Source organism: Callospermophilus lateralis, chromosome 18 (assembly GCF_048772815.1).
Source record: "Callospermophilus lateralis isolate mCalLat2 chromosome 18, mCalLat2.hap1, whole genome shotgun sequence".
NCBI lineage: Eukaryota > Metazoa > Chordata > Mammalia > Rodentia > Sciuridae > Callospermophilus > Callospermophilus lateralis.
This window is the reverse complement of record NC_135322.1, coordinates 26,897,177-26,917,171: the sequence shown is the minus strand read 5'-3', so window position 1 is coordinate 26,917,171 and position 19,995 is coordinate 26,897,177.

Below are 19,995 nucleotides of genomic sequence, written 5' to 3'. Positions count from 1 at the left end.
TGGCAAGGAGGTCATCTCATCAAGATTTATCTCATATGGATATTTCATATGGATAAGCAAATTTGTCTCACACAGAATTATATCATACAGATAAGAAAGCAAAAGCAAAATCCTTGTTACACTAGTCTCAGTGGGATGCCTGGATTTTACTACCACTTTTTGTTTGACTCATCAACATACTCAGTAGGACACTGTGATTCATTCTGGGGTAAAGCTGATGGTCCACTTGGTCCTTGCCATAGCAGAAGAAATAAGAACTGTGCTTCCCTAAATAAAAGGAGTAAGCTGTAAATTTTTCTACTGAGATAAGTAGTAAAGACATGAAAGTTATAGTACATTTTATATATTTTACCTCAGTAGAGTTTTTTTTATAGATGCTAAAATAATATTACCATTACCTAAGCTTTTAAAACAACCTTAGTAGATCAACATAAATGATTGAGTTGCCAAAAGTCAGAGATATTTCAAATTCAGTGATGGTGAAAACTATTTGATAGGAAGACACCCACATCCCCCCCCCCTCCACACACACATGTATATTGAAGGATCAATGTGGGGAAGAACTGAATTGAATAGAAAGGGGTTTTTTTGTTGTTGTTTGTTTTTTGTTTTCTTTTTTTGCCAAATGGTATTCTACAGCAAGTCTCAGCCCAGTAACTACTTTAAACTTTGTAACCATATCAGGTAAACACAAAGACACATTAAAAGGACATTCCACAAGACAGTGATATTGCTGAAGAATCACTCTTGTCCATATCTTGTTCTTGGACACTTCCCTGAGCAATACAGAAAATCTAAAATGTGTGAAAAGGTCAAGAATTGTCTGACAAAACCCTGCTAATTTCTTCCCTTGGCATTATAGATGTAATAAGAAATATTGAGCCAACATTTCCTTAATGAGGTCTGCAATAAAACTGAGGAAACAATTATAATTCTTTCAGCAATAATGTGAAATAGTAATTAGAAAAAAATTGTTAAAATCTGACAAAATGCTTATATTCCAGGATGGCAGTTCAGCAGCATTTTATTTTAAAATAATAGCATGGATGATGATGATGATGATGATGATGATGACGATGAAGAAAATGAAGATAGACAATTAGATGGAAGAAGAGATAGGTAGTAGATAATATAGATACACTCATGTATGGACTAAGAATCTTCCTCTTGGGTAAAAAAAATTATTAGATCTCAATTTATTCTGTGAAATGAAGGGAGACTGGATCAGAAATATAAGATAATTTCCAATTGAAGATGATAAGATTTACTTATTAAATTCAGAGATTGTAAAAATATTAATAATTCAAGTGATTGTAAGGGAATATTTCAAAGAAATTAATTACCTTGGGGATGTGAGTAAGAATCTGCTGAAGCTGAACATTATTCTGTACAATTATATTGGCTAATAATAATAAAACAAGCATTGCTAGTATGGATTTCTGTTTTATTTTTAAAAAATCTGAATGTATGAGGAGGAATCAGCACAACCTAATCAGAGTTACATTCTAAAAACAAGAAAAGAAATGCATTTTTACTTTAAAATCACATCTTCTCAAAGATATGTAATTGGTAATTGTTTTAGGGAATGACATTTTTGAGTCATAACTTTATTGCACTGTCATTGTGATAATAAATGATTATGGTAGCATAAATCTAAGATACATACATATTCTCCAATTAGATTTCTATATCACTCGTTATTTGTTTACTTTTTAAATTTATACAGAGATATCTCAAAGAGCTAACAGAAACCTAATGTAAAAATCAGTCAAAAAATGTTTTCAGATATCTAGATATATACTTTCTATATATTATTGAAAGGATACTGCTATTTCTGGATATGGTACCCTACCATCAAAGGTATTCTGTCATATTATTTAGCACTGAATTTATATATTGTGCTAAAAAGAAATAAAATTTTTAGGTAGTGCAGAGAAACATACCATTGAAATATATGAGCAAACTGACAAATTAATCTTCCCTGAAAAGTGGTACTTCTAAATAGAGATTCCCCCAGGAGCTGTATGAGTGCCTAGCGCTATTTCTTCACAACATTAGCTGCAGAGAAGCATGTTTCAGGGGATGTGTGTGCCCTACTCCATTATGGCACACCTGTAGCTAGAGAGACTCTCCTGTACCTAATGTATCTGGCACTGACCCATGCACACAACAGTGTTGCCATATGCTTCTTTGAGAAATAGATACTCAAGGAAACTACCCAGGTAGAGATTTGGGAATGAGGGTGACTTAGAAACTGACTCTTTTCCCTTAATCATTAGGTAAAGTCTATTGGTTCACTAAGAAAATATTATTACTGAATAGAAATTCTATTTTATTATCTTAGCATTCATTTCTAGTGCTTAATACACTATAAGGTGACATGTAGATGATGTCATGATTTTAATGCCCAGACATATTCATTTCTAGTAATTTTCACAACAGTGACAAATCTGTATATCTTGATGGATTATAAGAGGTATTATCTCATCATGAATGGGAAGCTTAAAATCTCTGTCAATGGCAATCATTTCTAAATTATTGTTGTCAATTTTAATAATGGTTTGCTTAATTTTTAAACAATATTGTTGTTATTGAATTCAATAAATGAATTTGATTTTTTTAAAAAAAATAGCATAATAATATCAGTGTTCAATAAAATATGTACTATCATGAATCTTGGAGTCAGGAGAAATGTGTTCATTTTTGTCTTTACTAATTTAGCTGTAACTTCTAGGGGAGATTATTAACTTTAATACTTTCCCACTGGTAAAAGGAAAAGTGTATCTATACCAGAGAATTTCTGCAATGATTCACTTAATTTTCAAACAAAAATTTGAAAAAGTAGGGATATAGTAGGCAATATTGTAAACTCTTATACTTAATGATATCAACAATAATTTTTATTTAATGTTTTATATATTCATTTTTTAGCTTTAGGTGGACACAATAACTTTATTTTTAATTTTTGTTTGGTGCTGAGGATCAAACCCAGTGCCTCATGAATGCTAGGTGAGCACTCTTCACAGAGCCAGAACCCCAGCCCCCCCAATTTTTTTTTTTTAAATCACAACTAGTTTATCACTTTCAGATATTCTAATTTTGCAACATTAGATGAACTAATTTTTTCATTGCATTAAGAACATCAAATGCATGTGTGTGTGAATGTACATTTGTGTCTATGACCTAAATACAGTTCATTTTGGATCTTCATGAAAATTTAAATGAATTTTCTCTTGCCCATTTATGATGATTTTTTTTAAAGAAGACAAAAACATTTTGTAATTGAAATACTGATAATCTTCTAATATATCTGGCTTATTATAATTTTAAATATTTGAACATTAAAAAATAATAAACTAGTAGGAAAATATGCATTAGATGCATATGCATATAGATGAAATTTATATTGGTGTAATGAATAAGGAAAAAGTAAATCATCAAAAACTATTTGTTTCACTTTTTCTCTACTTTATCAATAGTAGGGATCTTTTGTTCTCACTAATTTGATGGGTCTACATTCTGAGAAAGGACATTAACTGTCCTTGAAGTAAATGTAAACACAAGGGGGCATTTCCACATGTCTTTCTCTTAGGGTATAACAGTGGTTATCAATAAGTAACACTATTCTTCAGATTTTAGTTGATAAACATAATATACTGCATTTAAAATCTCCAAATGTTTAGCAATATAGGCAGTGAGATCACATAGATTGATTCTAATGCTTCTTGGCTCTTAGAGGATTATTTTAACTATATTTCATTCAGTAAAGATCAACTGCTGTTATTGCTATTGCTGTTTGTATTCTTACTGTGATATTTCTCTGATTTTTGCCCCTAACAATAATATTGCCTTAGCTAACAGCCAAATTTACAGTATATAAATGTATTGTACAATTAAAGCTCACAAAACCCCATCTTCCTAAATACAGGCAAGAAAATCTGAAAACCTTTAATTTTAGCTTTAGCCCCAAAGAAGCTGTACTAAGTGGCATGTCCCTTCAGAGTCACTGAACTAAAGGTATCATTTATCAATGATAAATTACATCACTTTTTTTGCTCATATTCCTAGGAAAAGATAACTGGAGTGAAAAGAGATCAATTGATTGAACTCTTTCTAAAAGGATGAAACCTCTAAGGTGAGATCAACCTTTTGTTGAATTAGAATAGAAATCCTTTCTCATCCTTTCCATTCATAAATATTACTTCTTATTTTCACTATTATACTTTTCCCTTTGGTGAGAAGATTGCTAGTGTGGTTATTAATCATTTTTTTAAAAAAAACATAGAATAATGACTGAAGATGTTAGCATGGATCTATATTCCCAGATTCAAGTGTTTGGCAAGATTGTGACAATGTTCTCCTAACTGAATTTCTTAGAAATTATCCAGTTGCATTGTTAGAATTTGAATTCTCAACAATTGCCCCATGTATAATCCTATAAAACAACAACAACACTAGTTTTAGGGCAGTTTACAAAAGATTTGAGCAAAAGGCACAAAAATGTCCCATATGTTCCCTGTACCTACACACAGCCTCTCTTATTGTCAACATCCCTACTGAGTGCTTTAACTGCAGCAAAAGTTCTGTGTTTTCTGCTTGTTCATCACTTCTTCCCCTACTGAATCATTAATAAAATTATTGTTCTTTATTGTTTATACAGATTTGACTTTTCCATAAAGATATCATATAACCATGTAGTGACTATCCTTCTCAGATCAGCATCTTTCACTTAGACATACGCATTTAAGTTTCCTTAATTTTTTTTATTTCTTTCACTGCACACAAACCCACACCCACACCCACACCCACACCCACACACACACACACACACACACGGAGTGTGTAGGGGGGGGTGTCCCAATACCATACTGTTTTGATTACTGTAGCTTTATTGAAAGTCCTGAAATTGGGCAGTATTAGTCTTTCAGTTTTGTTCTTTTTAAATATTGTGTTGGCAGTTCTGGATCTTTGACCATCAACATAAAATTTAGAGTTACATTATCAGTATCCACAAAATGATGAGATTATGATTGAGATTTCATACACCCTATACATCAAAATGAGAAGAGTGGACATGTTGACAATACTGAATCTATCTTATACACAAAATATTTCTTCATTTAGTTTTTATTTCATAGTTTTCCAGAAAAATAGAATTTATATAATATATATATTTCCCCTAGGGGAAAATATATATGTGTGTCCACAGTTCTGAAAGAATGAAATGGCATTCTGAGTTGTTGGTGATTATGATTAATCCTTGTTATATCTTTGTAGTTTAAAGGTAAACAGCTATCATTCTTAACTTTATCATACAGTTACTAGACAAATCACTAAAAAACACAAAGTAAATCCTAGTGACATTCATGCCTTTATTAAAATGTTTTTCCAAAACACATTTGAATCAGAGCAAATTTTCTCCCTGTGGTGTACAATTATTCAATTATTTACATATATGTGTGTGTGTGTATATATATATATATATATATAAATTCTACTTATGTGTGTGTATATATACATACATACACACACACACACACATATATGTACAAACATTCTTGAGGGTTTAACAAATTAGCATATATGATGGGAGGCTAAATGGTCTTACAATGGTTCTGTGCACCCAGAGATATGGGAAAATCAGTAGCTTCTCAGACCAGAAAACTGAATTCCTCAAAGTAAGAGGAACCAGTGATGCAGCTCCATAACACCCCTGAAGAGTCATGGATACAAGTTTACAAAGACTGAAGAATCTGAAGTCTGACATCCATGGGTGACACTAGAAGCAGAAAATACCAGAAAAATAAGGGTCCAACATGTCCGTGCACAAGCTTTCCCCATTTTGTTCCATCTGGGCCTCCATCTCTTAAATGCTGCTGCCCAAGTTCAGGATGCATCTTTCCCATCCAATTCACTAAATCCCATTCAAATCTTCTCTGGAAAAACACTCACAGACACACCTGGTGTGTCCTTTACCAATTTTGTAGGTATCTTTCAATGCAGACAAATCAATGACAATCAAGATTAGCTAGCCATCATATTTTTAAAAAATTTATCAATCTTGTCCAGTGTAAATATTTTGTAATATCATATTAATTGCAGAAACTGATGGATGAACATAGTTCTCCCTCATAAATATCCTTAGAATCCCTTTCTATTTATGTGTGTTTCATATTTTACAGTCCCTTCAGGCTTACTTATTGAAAATATTGCAAAGTACCAGCACACCACAGTGAAGACAATTAATGAAGAAGAACCCCAGTTATTTCTCAGTTGGCCATTGTGACAAAACTGAGATAGATTTGACACTGTATCCACTGTCAAAAATATTATTGAACTTTTAAAATTTTGATTAATAGAATGAAACTCTTACAATAACCTTATGAAATAGTGTAACATGCCATAAGTGTAGCCATGGCAGACAGGGCCAGCTGACATATTTGAAAATCATTCTAAAAAAGTTTCAGAGTTTGTAAAGAGAATAAAATGTCTACTTTTATTTCTATAATACAATATATTTCCATTAGATACAAAATGTTAACATTATTGTTTATATATATTTATATTCCAATATAATTCTATTTCTAAAGAGGCTACACGTGAGAAAAGATAGGAATCTTTTATCTGTCCTTTATATATTTAAATCTCAGGAACTCTTTTTTTTAATCTCAGGAACTTTATTTTTTCTGTAAAATAAAAGTTGTTAGTTTTATGAGTTGTACAAAATTTTAGAAACTTTTTTGCTTTCTACTCATATATTTCCTCTCCATACATTAGGAGGATCAATAGAACAAGATAAAGCAATTAATGTACAAAAAGAATGCAGTAATTAAAAAGCTAATGAAGAAATTATATTTATCTAAAATACTACTTGATGTTGCCAGGGGAAAAATATATATGTTGTGTCCACAGTTCTGAAAGAATGAAATGGGATGCTGAGTTGTTGGTAATTATGATTAATCCTTGATATATCTTTGTAGTTTAAAGTAAACAGCTATCGTTTTTAACTTTATCATACAGTTACTAGACAAATCGCTAAAAAACACAACAGTAACTCCTAGTGACATTTATGTCTTTATTAAAATGTTTTTCTAAAACACATTTGAATCAGAGCAAATTTTCTTCCTGTAGTATACAATTATTCAACCAAGTGACACTAGAAAATAACATGTCCCTGGGTTACACAACCTCAACAGACACTTGAGTATATTTTCAATTTCAAAAGGGCATACAAAAACTACAGTTAGAAACAAATATCAATGTTGATTTTCTAATGTTCTGATTTTAAACACATCTATTACTTTTTTATGATGATCTGAGTCTCAGTAAACCAAGTTATCTAACATCATTTATTTTGCCTTTCAATATCTGAGCAGTAATACAAAGTTTATATAGCAAAGAAAGTAAAGTTCTATATATTTTTTCCTAAGGCAGAAAGTCATCATCTGATTATTTTAAGAGTTTATATTCATCTCTCTGCTTCTCCTAGCTAAATATTATATTTTATCTTTGCAGAACACCAAAAGATGGTGAGAAGGTAAACCAATTAAGTAAATATCTGAGAAGTTGAGTAAAAACAAAGCAGTACTTTTATGAGTAACCATCTAACAGAACAAGACAACCCACACCTAGCATTTACCAGCCTTTAATTCAGTAACAAAGATAGAATGAGTAAGGTGGGCTCACTCCTCCCCTGGATGAAATGGACTCCCATGAATAATATTAGCAATGAGGATCTATGAGTAAAATTTCACTATAAGTATATGCAGTAAACAAAGGGGAAAATTCTCATACCTCCTCCCCACAGAGACATGATAACAAGGGTCATTAGCTGCAAGGATCCACAAGTAGCCTCTTGCCAGGAACCTCTTTGGCTAATGAAGACTCCACCCAGAGAGATACTCTGTAGCCATTGGAATGCCAAGAAAGGTGAGGTCATGGCCCATGAAACACCTCTTCTTATGGAACCATAGACCCTTCTACCCCAACTAAAAGATATCCTAAGACTCAGGGTAGACAGGAGAATTCAAATCACAGCAGATGCTTACCAAACAAGTCTAGCTCTATAAAGGCTCTAAAAATTAGGATGTCATCAGAACCACAGTCCACAAAGTAGTAATGTAAAATTGTGTGCTAAATCTAAGAATATGACTTCCTAGTAGAATAATGTAGTTTAAATAAGACTTAGAGTCTCCTAACATCACATCTAATAAAGAACTGCTGCCCAATGCTTTTTAAAGTAACTCTTAAAATTCAACAAGAAAAAATAAATAAATGAACAAAAAAGATCTAAACTGATACCTCGCCAAAGATGATTATATATATATATATATATATATATATATATATATATATATATACATATATATAATATATTATATACATATATATAATATATTATATATACACACAGAGATACAGATATATATGTATATATATGATATCTATCTATACATAAATATATAAATATGTGAAGAATGCTTCATGCTACATCATTAGAGAGCTAATCATTTTTAAAAATACAAAGCCAGCACTACATCCCCAGTAGAATGAATAAAATGTAAAATACTGGCAACACGGATATGGCAAAGTTGTGGAACAACAGGAATTCTCATTCATTGTTGGTAGGATTACAAAAATGAACTGCTACTTTGGAAGAGTTTGCAGTTCATAACAAAACTAAGTGTCCTCTTATCATATGATCCAACAATGATAGTCCTTGGTATTTAGCCACCAAATCTGAAAACTTATGTGCACAAAAAATACACATGAATATTCATGGAAGTCTTATTTATAGTTGCAATGGATGAAATTCATGAAATTCAATGATAAAATGAAATGGGTCATCAGCCATGGAGAAACATGTTGGAACCTTAAATACATATTGTGAAGTAAAGGAAACTAACTTGAGAAAGACAAAGTATATTCCACTCTAAGATATTCTGGAAAAGACAAAGCAATGTAGAAAATAAAAAAAAAAATCAGTGGTTTGGGAGGCACAAAAGAAAGAGGATATGGAACTTGGGGTATTGTTAGGGTAGAGAAACTATTCTATATGTATTTGTCAAAACCCATAGAATGGACAGCACAAAGTTAACCATAATGTAATCTTTGCATAGTATTTGGTTAGTAACAATGTAACAGTATCGATGTTTCATATTATATTTAATATGAGTAGGATTTTTTTCTTATTACTATTAAACCTATCAATTTAGTGCTTTGGAGGCTATTCTATTTTCAGTAAACCTTTAGCTTGGTCATAATACTAAAAAAGGTCTGTGTTTACTCAACCAAAGTTGTTAAGATGGATTCTTTTCACAGAATTAGTTATTCTTATTCTTTTTTTTTTCTGATGAGAAAAAAATACACTGAGAAGGGAAGTTTGCATGTTTCCATTGCTGTAAGTTTTCCATGGGTTGTACAGGGAGCTAGAGGCAACCTGAGGCAAAAATAACCGTAGATATTTTATCTATTATTTTCTTTTCATATATGTTGTAGCAACATATTAGTTAGGAAAATGCCCTGCTTATTAACAGGAATTAATTATTATTAAAAATTATACCGGTCCCATTGTCCATAGGTAAGAATGAACATAATAATAACTTGTTTTACTTTGTGTAATCTAGCATCCAGTGTATATCCTGGAAGACCCAATATAATTGACTTGGTCTCAATTTATGAAATACCAGCCAGTTTTTGCTTGTATTCTTTGTGTGTCTGAGTCACAAATCATCAGATCTACTTCCAGAGGATTTGATTTTTCTTGAATTCATTCTACGAATATTTATTTAGCTTCTTCTAGGCACTGTATTAGACATTAATATATAGTAGAAGCACAATTATAGATAGTTACTTTCTGATAATAGAAACTAGAATTTAAAATATATAACCAAACAAATATACATGTACAAAATGAAATTGTTAAAAAAAAAGGTATAAGATTACAAGAATGGCTATTAAGTAATAGACACCTGAGTTGTCATAAAGGGACCTACTAAATTCAATTTCAAAAATAAGGTTTATAAAAATTCCCTCATTTCCTCTCCAATTGTCTGAATATCTATGAAAAAACTTCCTACAAAAGAGTTATAAATAAAACATGTTAACTTTAATGCTGTCTCAATTATTCTCAAGATCACATAAGGAAGAAAAAATGGAATACTTAACAAAATAGAAGTTAAATTGTTAGTGTCTTTAATTACTACAGTTAAGGTATAGTGAAGGAAAGAATTAAAGTTGCTTAGTGGTCTCCATATTATTAAGAAAACTAGTTGTTACTTGTCCATTCAAACAGAAAAATTACTTACCCTCCACAGTCTCTGGTGATTATAACAAATGGGGCATTATCCAAAACACACTCCAGTATTTCCAGTGTCTCCAGTCTGGGCTTTCTCTCTGTAGCACAACCCCAGATATGCCCAGATGTGCTAAGCGGACTTTGGCAGAATAACTGGGGGGTGACGAGCAACTTGTGTAGATTGATACAGCAGGAGTATAAGCCATTTATTGTAGGACAACAGAGGTATTTATACATTCTACACAGCTTATATTAATTAACATAAACTAGATACAGCAGTCAACCAATAAGGAATCTCCACACTTAATGGCTCGCTGGTGTTACTTCACAAAACCACTCCCTCTGGCAAAATGCCAGGCGCCATCCAGACTTGTTCACAGACTCTAACACATACTTTCAGTCAGGACTAATGCTCAAATATGCCATTAAGGCAGTGCTACATTGAAAAAATAACTCATGACCCAAACTCTCTTTTTAAATTTCTCTTCTGCTGAATAATAAGCTGTTTTACTAGGTCAGTGAGAAACTACATAAACTGCATCATCAATAAAATATCATTATTAAGTGGAGCATATATTATTCCTACTTAACAAATGAGAAAAGAGCTAGAAGGTTCCTAATATGTGACATATTTTTGGTGATCCTTCTGTCTTGATATCAATTATATGTTGCCATGATAACTATGCTCAGGTCCACATGCAGAAGATATGATATGATTTTGAATTTTTATTTTTCTCATATGTATTTTTTCTCAACTTTTTAAAATCTGTTAATTATAAATGTTTGTAACAATTTTATTTCTTCTATATGATCAAAATCACCCTTATGTATTTATGAAATCTTTACACAGCCCGTACTATGTGTCAAGGTGAGACAACAGAGGAAACTGTGGCATACAGTTAAATGACATGACCACAGTCACAAAGTCAGTGCAGGGCAGATTTGTGATCTTAATCCAGACTGGGCTCTTTATTCAATAATTGGCTTTCTCAATAACACCTTTGAATTCTGAGTTCACTATTCAGAGACTATAATTGAAACAGATGGAATGTAACAATTAAAATGGATGAAACATAAGGCTAAAACAATTTTTATAACTCTTATGACTTTAGATTCCCAATATTAAGCACATTTGCTGTAATATATCATAATGCCAAATGGTTCCTTTTGGAGAATTTATTTTTAATATAAATATTGAATATAACTAACCTATATATTCTTTTTAGAATTTAATATTCTAATCATTTATGTCAAATGTTTGACTTAGGACAATGAGTTTTCTAAGTATGATTGAAAATAGAGATACCTGTAAAAACACAGACATTGTCTAAACATTGGACATTTTATCATCAAAACCAACCACAATAATGATTTGCACTCACTAGAAGAATGAAAATGAAAGCAAAGTCTTAAGCAGCTTAATTAATCATGTTTAATACAATTAATAACTGGCTTATCATTTTTAACCTAGAAGAAATACAGGGGAAATATTAAAGTAAGTACAGGAACATTTCCTCTGGGAAGAATTATGTAGTGTAAATTAAAAATTACCTAACATAATTTATTTCTTTTAGCATGAGGATATCTCTCAATTCTTAATGATCAAACATTTGGTTTAATGAATTTCATACAACCAACACTAGAGATAAAAACATATTTAAATGCTCAATGAAATGTATTCACAAATATCACTGGGTTTTTCAAATTTGGTTTGTCCACATCTGAATTTGACTCCTAAACAATAGAATTGTTATTCATATTCTCCCCTCCCTATCACCCACATAATCCTGAACTTCTATGATGTATTCAGTAATAAACAGCAGACATCTAATGATCAGTCCAAATTTCTCTCTGTTCTCCATTCACCCTCATTTGACTTTTTATCAAGTCTTACAGAATTTTCTTCCTGATTATTACTTTTAAAACAATTTATTTTAGTCAGATTTTTTGTTGCTATGTAGAGGAGGAAGAGTTTATTTGAGAGCTCACAGTTCCAAAGGTCTTAGTCCATAGAAGGTCTGCTCCATTCCTCAGGGCTTTAGGTGAGGCTGAACATCATGGCAGAAGAGTTTGGTGGAGGCAAGCAGATCACACCATGATGATCAAGAAGCAGAGAGAGGCTTTTGGCTTTCCAGATACAAAATATATATCCCTCAGCCACACCTCTAATGAGCAACTTCCTCTAGTCCCACCCACCTGCCTCCAGTTACTACTCAATTAATCCCATCAGAGACTAACTCACTGATTTGTTTAAGGCTAGAACCCAATCATTTCTCCTCTGAGCCTTCTTGCATTGTCTTATCGGTGAGCTTTTGGGGGACACCAAACCTAAACCATCCTATCCCTATTTCTCTCATTCCTTAGTTCATCTCTCTATTGATCTGTCACCTGGACCTTTAGGATCTCCCTTTATCCAGCTTTGTCACTGTTGAGATGTTCTTCTAAATTGCAATCAGACTCATCCTTTTTAAATAAAATGAATGTGTTACTCATTCCCTTGTTTAGAAATCCTTAGTTGCTCCCCACTCACTGAAGGAAGTGCTTAATCTTCTTAATCTTTCATAGGGGCCCGTGATGAAGTAAACCAGGTGAATTAATTCAGCATCTGCCCTCTATTCCCCATGCTTTTTACTGTAGTTTCCAACACATCCTATTTTATTTTATAGGTCAATGATTTATTCCTATGCTCTTTCATTTGAAAAAACTCTTCATTTTGTTAACTCCCCTCAATTTTGTACATTACTGGTCAGCTGTTATTTTCAACAGAAAATCTTTGCTGAGCTATAATGACTAGAATATTTATTATTTTCAGCTCTCTGTAAGCATCTTTTACATATGCACAGCATAAAACTTATTGTAATTTAATGACATTAAATTATCTTAAAACTGTTAAATAATGCTGTCTTAACTACTTCATTGGATACTCCTCTGGGGCCAAATAACATTCCCTTAAAAAGATCAGACTTAGAATATTTCATGAATGTAACTAATGTTCAATATACTTTGGTTGAACTTTAAGATAATTATGTACTTCTATTTGCATGTATAAACAGCACACTTGTTTAGTCTTAGTAATTTAACACCAAACCAAATTTTAATGAAGAGTATCATATCATTGATACATAAAGTTTATGATTTTTCATTTGTATTAATATGTGTTTTAGAAAAAAGAATTAAACAATAATGAATAGCATATGATAGAATTATAAAATGTCTAACTTTTATGGACATTTTTAAACATCGAGTTAAGAAATTAAGTATATATCTACCTCTCTCTCTCTCTCTCTCTCTCTCTCTCTATATATATATATATATATATATATATATATATATATATATATATATATATATATAAAAACATGTTTTCAGAAGGAGTTTATTTTTAGCAACAAGGAAAATAAAATGTCAAAGTTATCTTGTGAGAAGAAAAATGAATAAGTTTTATTACTTCTAAAATATGAAACTCTGGGAAAGAGTCACATTGAGGTAATTTGTATTGACTATAATATTTTTAAGTAGATATCCAACTTCACAGCTTTAATTTTTAAGAGCTTATATGTTCTTTTTCTAAGAGTAATTCTTCCTCCCTGGGGATAGGAAATTGAATGTTTTAACAACTATATCTGTCTCTATTAAAAATAAAAATGAAATTAAAACACATTTAATTTTTCTCTTGTTCTGAATAAAAAAAAACAAAACAAAACAAAAAAAAACTACAAGCATGAAGGTCACTTGCAAGCCAAATGTTTACAAGAATGACCCATCTAACCACTGAGGATTCTGTCTTGATATAAATGAGCACCTTAAACCATAAATTGGTGCTTTTCAGAGAGGTACTGAAAAATAAATTGTTATAAAATTGTCAGCAGCTGCCAACCAGAGAACTGATTCTGTAATTTAGTGAGAAACTAAAAAGATCAAAATCACATTTCAGCCTTTTAACAGGCCTTTGGCTGTTGCACAGAACCTGCTAATAGCATTGGGAGAAGGAAAGGAGGCAGTAGAGGTCATAAGCCCACTTCACACTGCTGGGAAAATGGATGTGCCTATTCTTACACAGTGCTGAGTCCTAGCAACAAAAGACTAAAAAACTACGGCCTTGCTCTCACAGAATTCATTACATAAATTCCAACAGAAAATCTTGGTATGCAAAGAACAATTACTATAACCATTAGTAATTGCATGTGTTTTGTTTACCTCTTTATTTAGTGGCACAAAATTATACACAATCTCCGGCTTACCCTGGGGACTGGATTCAGAAGAATTAGACACTCTTCATGATTTTACACATTTTCCTTCTTTAGGCTACTTGGTGAATACCTCCTGTGAATCTATTGCTTACAATAGAATAATTATTGTGAATAAGTTTTGTACATCTCTGTAAATTCCAATATCTTAATACACCAAACTTGACTCCAGATTTTTACTATTCTACTCTTAGCACTTAACAGTTATGCAAGAAAGTGTTTTTTTTTTGCTTCTTTTTAATTTTTTTTTTTTTTGGTCTTATAAAAGACCAGACTCCTTATTTAGTTAGATTAGCATAGATACATTGCCAGTACGAAACAAAAACTAATTAATTGAATTTTTTTAAAGAGCTGGGGATTATATATGGAATACACAAAAATATACACTGTTCTTTTGAGGAGCTAGATATTTAACAATATTTAGTGATCTTTCCAAAGAAGATCTCAGTAAATAATCATGGTACCAAGACTTAGTAGATTATACACACACACACACACACACACACACACACACACACAGAGAGTTCAGAGAATGATAGATCTCTTGTAGTCATAATTTCAAAGTACAGCCCAAAGTATATGCCATGGATATCCTGAAAATAGTGCTGATTCTTATTTTGCTTTAATTATTATTGTTTATCATTTTAAGTTGACAGCTTATCTCTCCCAGGTATACTTAATATTCAACATGTCCCCTTCCTGAAAATTCGCTTTCTTTAATGTGCTTTAATTTAAAGACTCCTGGGAATTCCTAATACTGAACACACAATGTGGGACTGTGTTCCCAAATGTAGTCATTAAATTTTCTTTTCCCTAATAATTGAAATCTCTTCAGAAATAAATATTTTAAGAGCATAAAGTCTATCTAACTTATAAGAGCCAAAGTTTTATGGAAATATTGCCAAAAAAGTATGATTTTAATTTAAAAATAAAAATTTTATCTCAATATTGAAATTATATTTTATATATTTTATTCGCAAGTTTACTCATTTTACTAGCTTTGTATATCTACTCACATTGTTTCTCATTGATGAGTTTCAAAAAGTTTCAATCTTTTTTCAGTTAATTATTATTTTAAAAGAGGACTTATAAGTTAAAAATACCACACCATTTTCTTTTTAAAGGAAAAGCAACTTGTTAAACAATCTTTCTTTTAATTTTTGCTTTTTTAAGGGTAAGTTTGTTTAAAACATGGCATAGTAAGTACTATTTTCTTAATTGCAATCACATATACCATTGCTAAGACAGTCAAGAAAAATTTTGTTGACTGGTGAGTAGAGTCAGAATATTAAAATGAGTTGATTTACAAATAGATGTAATAACAGATTTACAAAAAAAATGGGTACAATTTTTAGATCTATTATTATAGCTTAGATATGAAGTGTCTTTTAAAATCTTCTATTTTGATACAGGATCATTCAAATGTTAAATGATTTGATCAAGCAGCTTTAATCTAATCACTGGGTTAATTCATTTAATCCATTTGAAGGATTAATATTTTGAAAGGAATGGGATAACTATAGCCAGGTGGGGCATGAATGGAGGAAGCTGGTCACTGAGGGACATGCCCTTGGAGATTATATCTTGGCCCCATTTCTTTCTTTTCTTTCTTTTTTTTTCTGTCACTCTGCTTCCTAGTTGCAATGTGCTGAGCAGATTTCCTCTGCCATCCCCTGGTGCCATGATGTTTCCTATCACTGGGACCCACAACAAAGAGTTGGTGGACCATGGACTGAACCTCTGAAACTGTGAACCAAAACAACCTTTTTCATCAGCTAGAATATTCTTGTCAAGTATTATAGTCAGTGATGAAAAGCTAATCAACCTCTTTCATAATAACAGGATGAAATGTGGGAGGGGGGGCGAAAGAAAAGGAAAAGCTCAAATACTATTTAATTCCCACATAACCAAAACAAAACTCTGCATATCTACACACATATCCAACTTGTTGTTTAACAAAAATTCTCAATTACAAAAGAAAACATTATCCATTGAACACAGAATGGGACTTCTTACTCTTTTTTTTTCTCTCCTTTAATTTTTAGATAGTTTTTCTTCTTCTTCTTTGTAATATGCTTTATTTGTCTCTGTCCCCTTCTACCACAAATCTTGGCTAGACTGAATCTCAGCCAGTACTACTTCCCCTAATCCAGAGGCCCCATTTTGTCATCTTTTTGGAAATTTAGCTTTTATGTTATTCAACAAAAGCTTTGTGTTCCTTGCCTAACAATTTCCAGTCCTGTGGACCATTCAGCTTATTTGTTCGTTGCCATTTGAAACATCACCACCTCTGAACAGGATGCATAAAAAAAGCAACTCCTTTTACTGCCACATCACTGTTCCCCACACTATCAGGCACATTTCCATACAGGTTACTTACCTTTACCAATGAGGTAAAGATAAGTGACAATGTAGTCGGGTACTTGGGAGCAGAAGGAAAAAGTGAAATTAAAATAATACTCTGAATACAAAGGGTAAAATATTACTTATATACAGACGGCAAAGATGTGCTCTCCAATCTAAACTTAATTCTCTGTACTCAACTCACTCATCCAAAGAACCATTTTCCTCTTTGAAAACTCTAAGGTACTTTTGCTCTCCCCTTTGATGAAATGTACCCCACTGTCACCAATAGATATTGTTCTGAGTATACAATTTGTCCTTTATTCAACTCCTTTTCATCCAAACAAACAATAGGACACATAAATCCTCCATAATACGTTTAATAAGAAGGTGGCCCTGCAGAACATGCAAGTGTGGGTTTAGCTGTAATTGGAAAGATTTTAGCATTGTCTCTTAATGAAAGAGAAAATGAAGCTCATCACCAATTTAAGTCATCATGAGATTGTAGAAATTTTATCAAATTTTCATCAACTCAAAATTTAATTATTAATTAAAACACACACACACACACACACACACACACACACACACACACACTATTCCCAAACACAAACACATATTCTCAGATTTATAATGCTATTTGAAATTATATTGTAGGGTCTTTTAACTACACTCATACTCCCAGCTGCATGTGTGGTTGACAGAGGTCATAATTTATGCCATTCATTTTGCAACACAGTAGCAGCCTGCACAATTGTCTGCACATTAATAAGAAATATTGGAAATGGGGTCACTTACAAGGCCCAATTTGTGTTTAGCACAGACTGCAAATAAATACCAACATCTTCATTTTTCATCTTAATTTTAGATCCAATCCTTAACTTCATTTCTAGTCAATTTGGCATGACATGGGGACACGTGATTGAGTTCTTGTCAGTAAAACATGAGTGGAAATGATGTACGCTGCTGCTTCCAATCTGACCTTTAAAACATCTCACATCATCCTCAAGCTGTCCCCACCCTTGCATCCTCACAGATGTAGAGGCTCCTAGAAGAGAGTTGTTAAACTCTTAGCTTCTGGTCTCCTATCTCAGAGACTTGAAAAATACTGAGTAGTATTTAAGCTTAGATTTTGGGGATGGTACAAATGCCATATTTGTTCTCATTTTTTTCCCACACAAATTAAGCACAATTAATTCCTTAAAACAAAATGCATTTTTTTAAATAAAAGCAGAAGAAAGCCCTATTTCCTATTGACATATCCTATTTCTTATTTCTCTGTTTGACTTAAAGTACTTTACTTTCTGAAGTACCTACAGTCCTAGAGGTTCAACCCAAATACTTTCTTTTTATGGACATAGGCTTCTTTAAACATACTGTTTTTGAGTGTTCTGCTTTGTTTTGTCATGGTTGTTGTTGTTTAATTCATGCTGTGTATTTGATTTTCCTTGAATTGCTCTTAAGTTGCAAAGACAGGATAAATTCATTTACTTTAATGAAAAAAATAGCACTTTAGACTATCACACTGCTTTATGAATAGCATTTAGAAATTCTGGAACTGATGATGAAAATGGACTCTAAAGAAATGATGGTTTCATATTGAAGAGCTTGGGTATACTAGATGTGTCTGGAATGAAAAGAAGTAAACTGAGAGAGAAATAGGATCAGACACTACCTTAAAGAATAAGTGCAAGCCAAGTAGCTGGATTGAAGACTATGTATTCATTAATTATTAGTCTTGACTAATTTAATTCTATAACAGTGGTATTTGATGAGCTATCAAACCAATGAATACATATCAATTACAATCTGATGAAAACTCAGTGACTCTCTGTATAATGACCCCCAGAAACACATTTTTAAATGCTGTGATATAATCTCAATATGTAAAATGTCTTACAGATATTTATTCATCTTTTAATTATATAAGATGATATCGCTTAAGTGGATAAATTTACTTCAGAATATTTTGATCATGAGCATCTACAACTTTTTTAGACATTTGTAGATGTTAAGCTTAAAATCCATTTCCATGTACATATAGCTAGATAAGATAAATCTGAGCAAATTCCTACAATTTGTTTGTTTGTTTTCATTATTCTGGTGCATTACATTTTTCTTTCATTTCATTATTGCTCAGCATAACACAAAATGCTGTTGTGTGTCACCAGCTGGCCTGGTTGGTGAGATGAGCTGTGTTCAAAGGAGCTGGCTGTATCAATATCTAAGAAAACAGTGAAGAAGCCACTCAGCACACAAACATGAGTTTTTAACAACAAGGGAAGGACAGCTCTGTGACCCCAAGGGTCAGCTCCATGCTGGACAGCACTGGAAAGAGCAAGAGACCAAGCCCACCCGAAACCCCCTTATTTATTGGGGAGAAGACATTCAATAGAATATTCCACCCAAATAAGGCAAGGGGTAGGATTTTGAAGGGTGGAGTCTTGCTTGGTGATGTCTTGGATCACTGAACTATTCAGTTAATAAGTAAAAATGACTGTAATGACAGTGAGAAGTGTTCAAGATTGATTCACATCTTGGTAAGTCACACCCATCTCAGGTGCTGTGTGGGATCACAGGCAGAGTAAGAGGAAAAGGCACATTTGTGTTGCACAACCCAATCAATGTGCAATGCCAGATCAGTCCCCTCAAACACTCAAATGCACATAGCTCACACACACAGCCCATGGATGGCTTGCAACAGTTGTACCAACAACCAATAGACTTAGGTGTACATTTTAAAATATTCATTGCTTCCTCACAAATATTTCACCATTTTCACTGATTTTTCAATATCAAAATAAATCTACAGCAAATCTTATTTTAACTTTACTCTTCTTAACACTTTCCAAACTGATTTTTTTTATCATTAATCTCCAAAACAGTATTGTTAGAAAGCAGGTGCTATTACCTAATGATAGGTATAGTGTTTTCTGACCCATATATGTCTCAGGGAGATATTTGTGATTTCTTCATAAATCTTGTTACTCAGAAGTTAAGGCTTTTGTAAAATGGTGAAAAAAGAATTCAACTGGGTTTTCACATTTAGTGCTGTTAAGGGAATATATTTGAACACTTTTCACTGTCATTACAGTCATTTTTACTTAT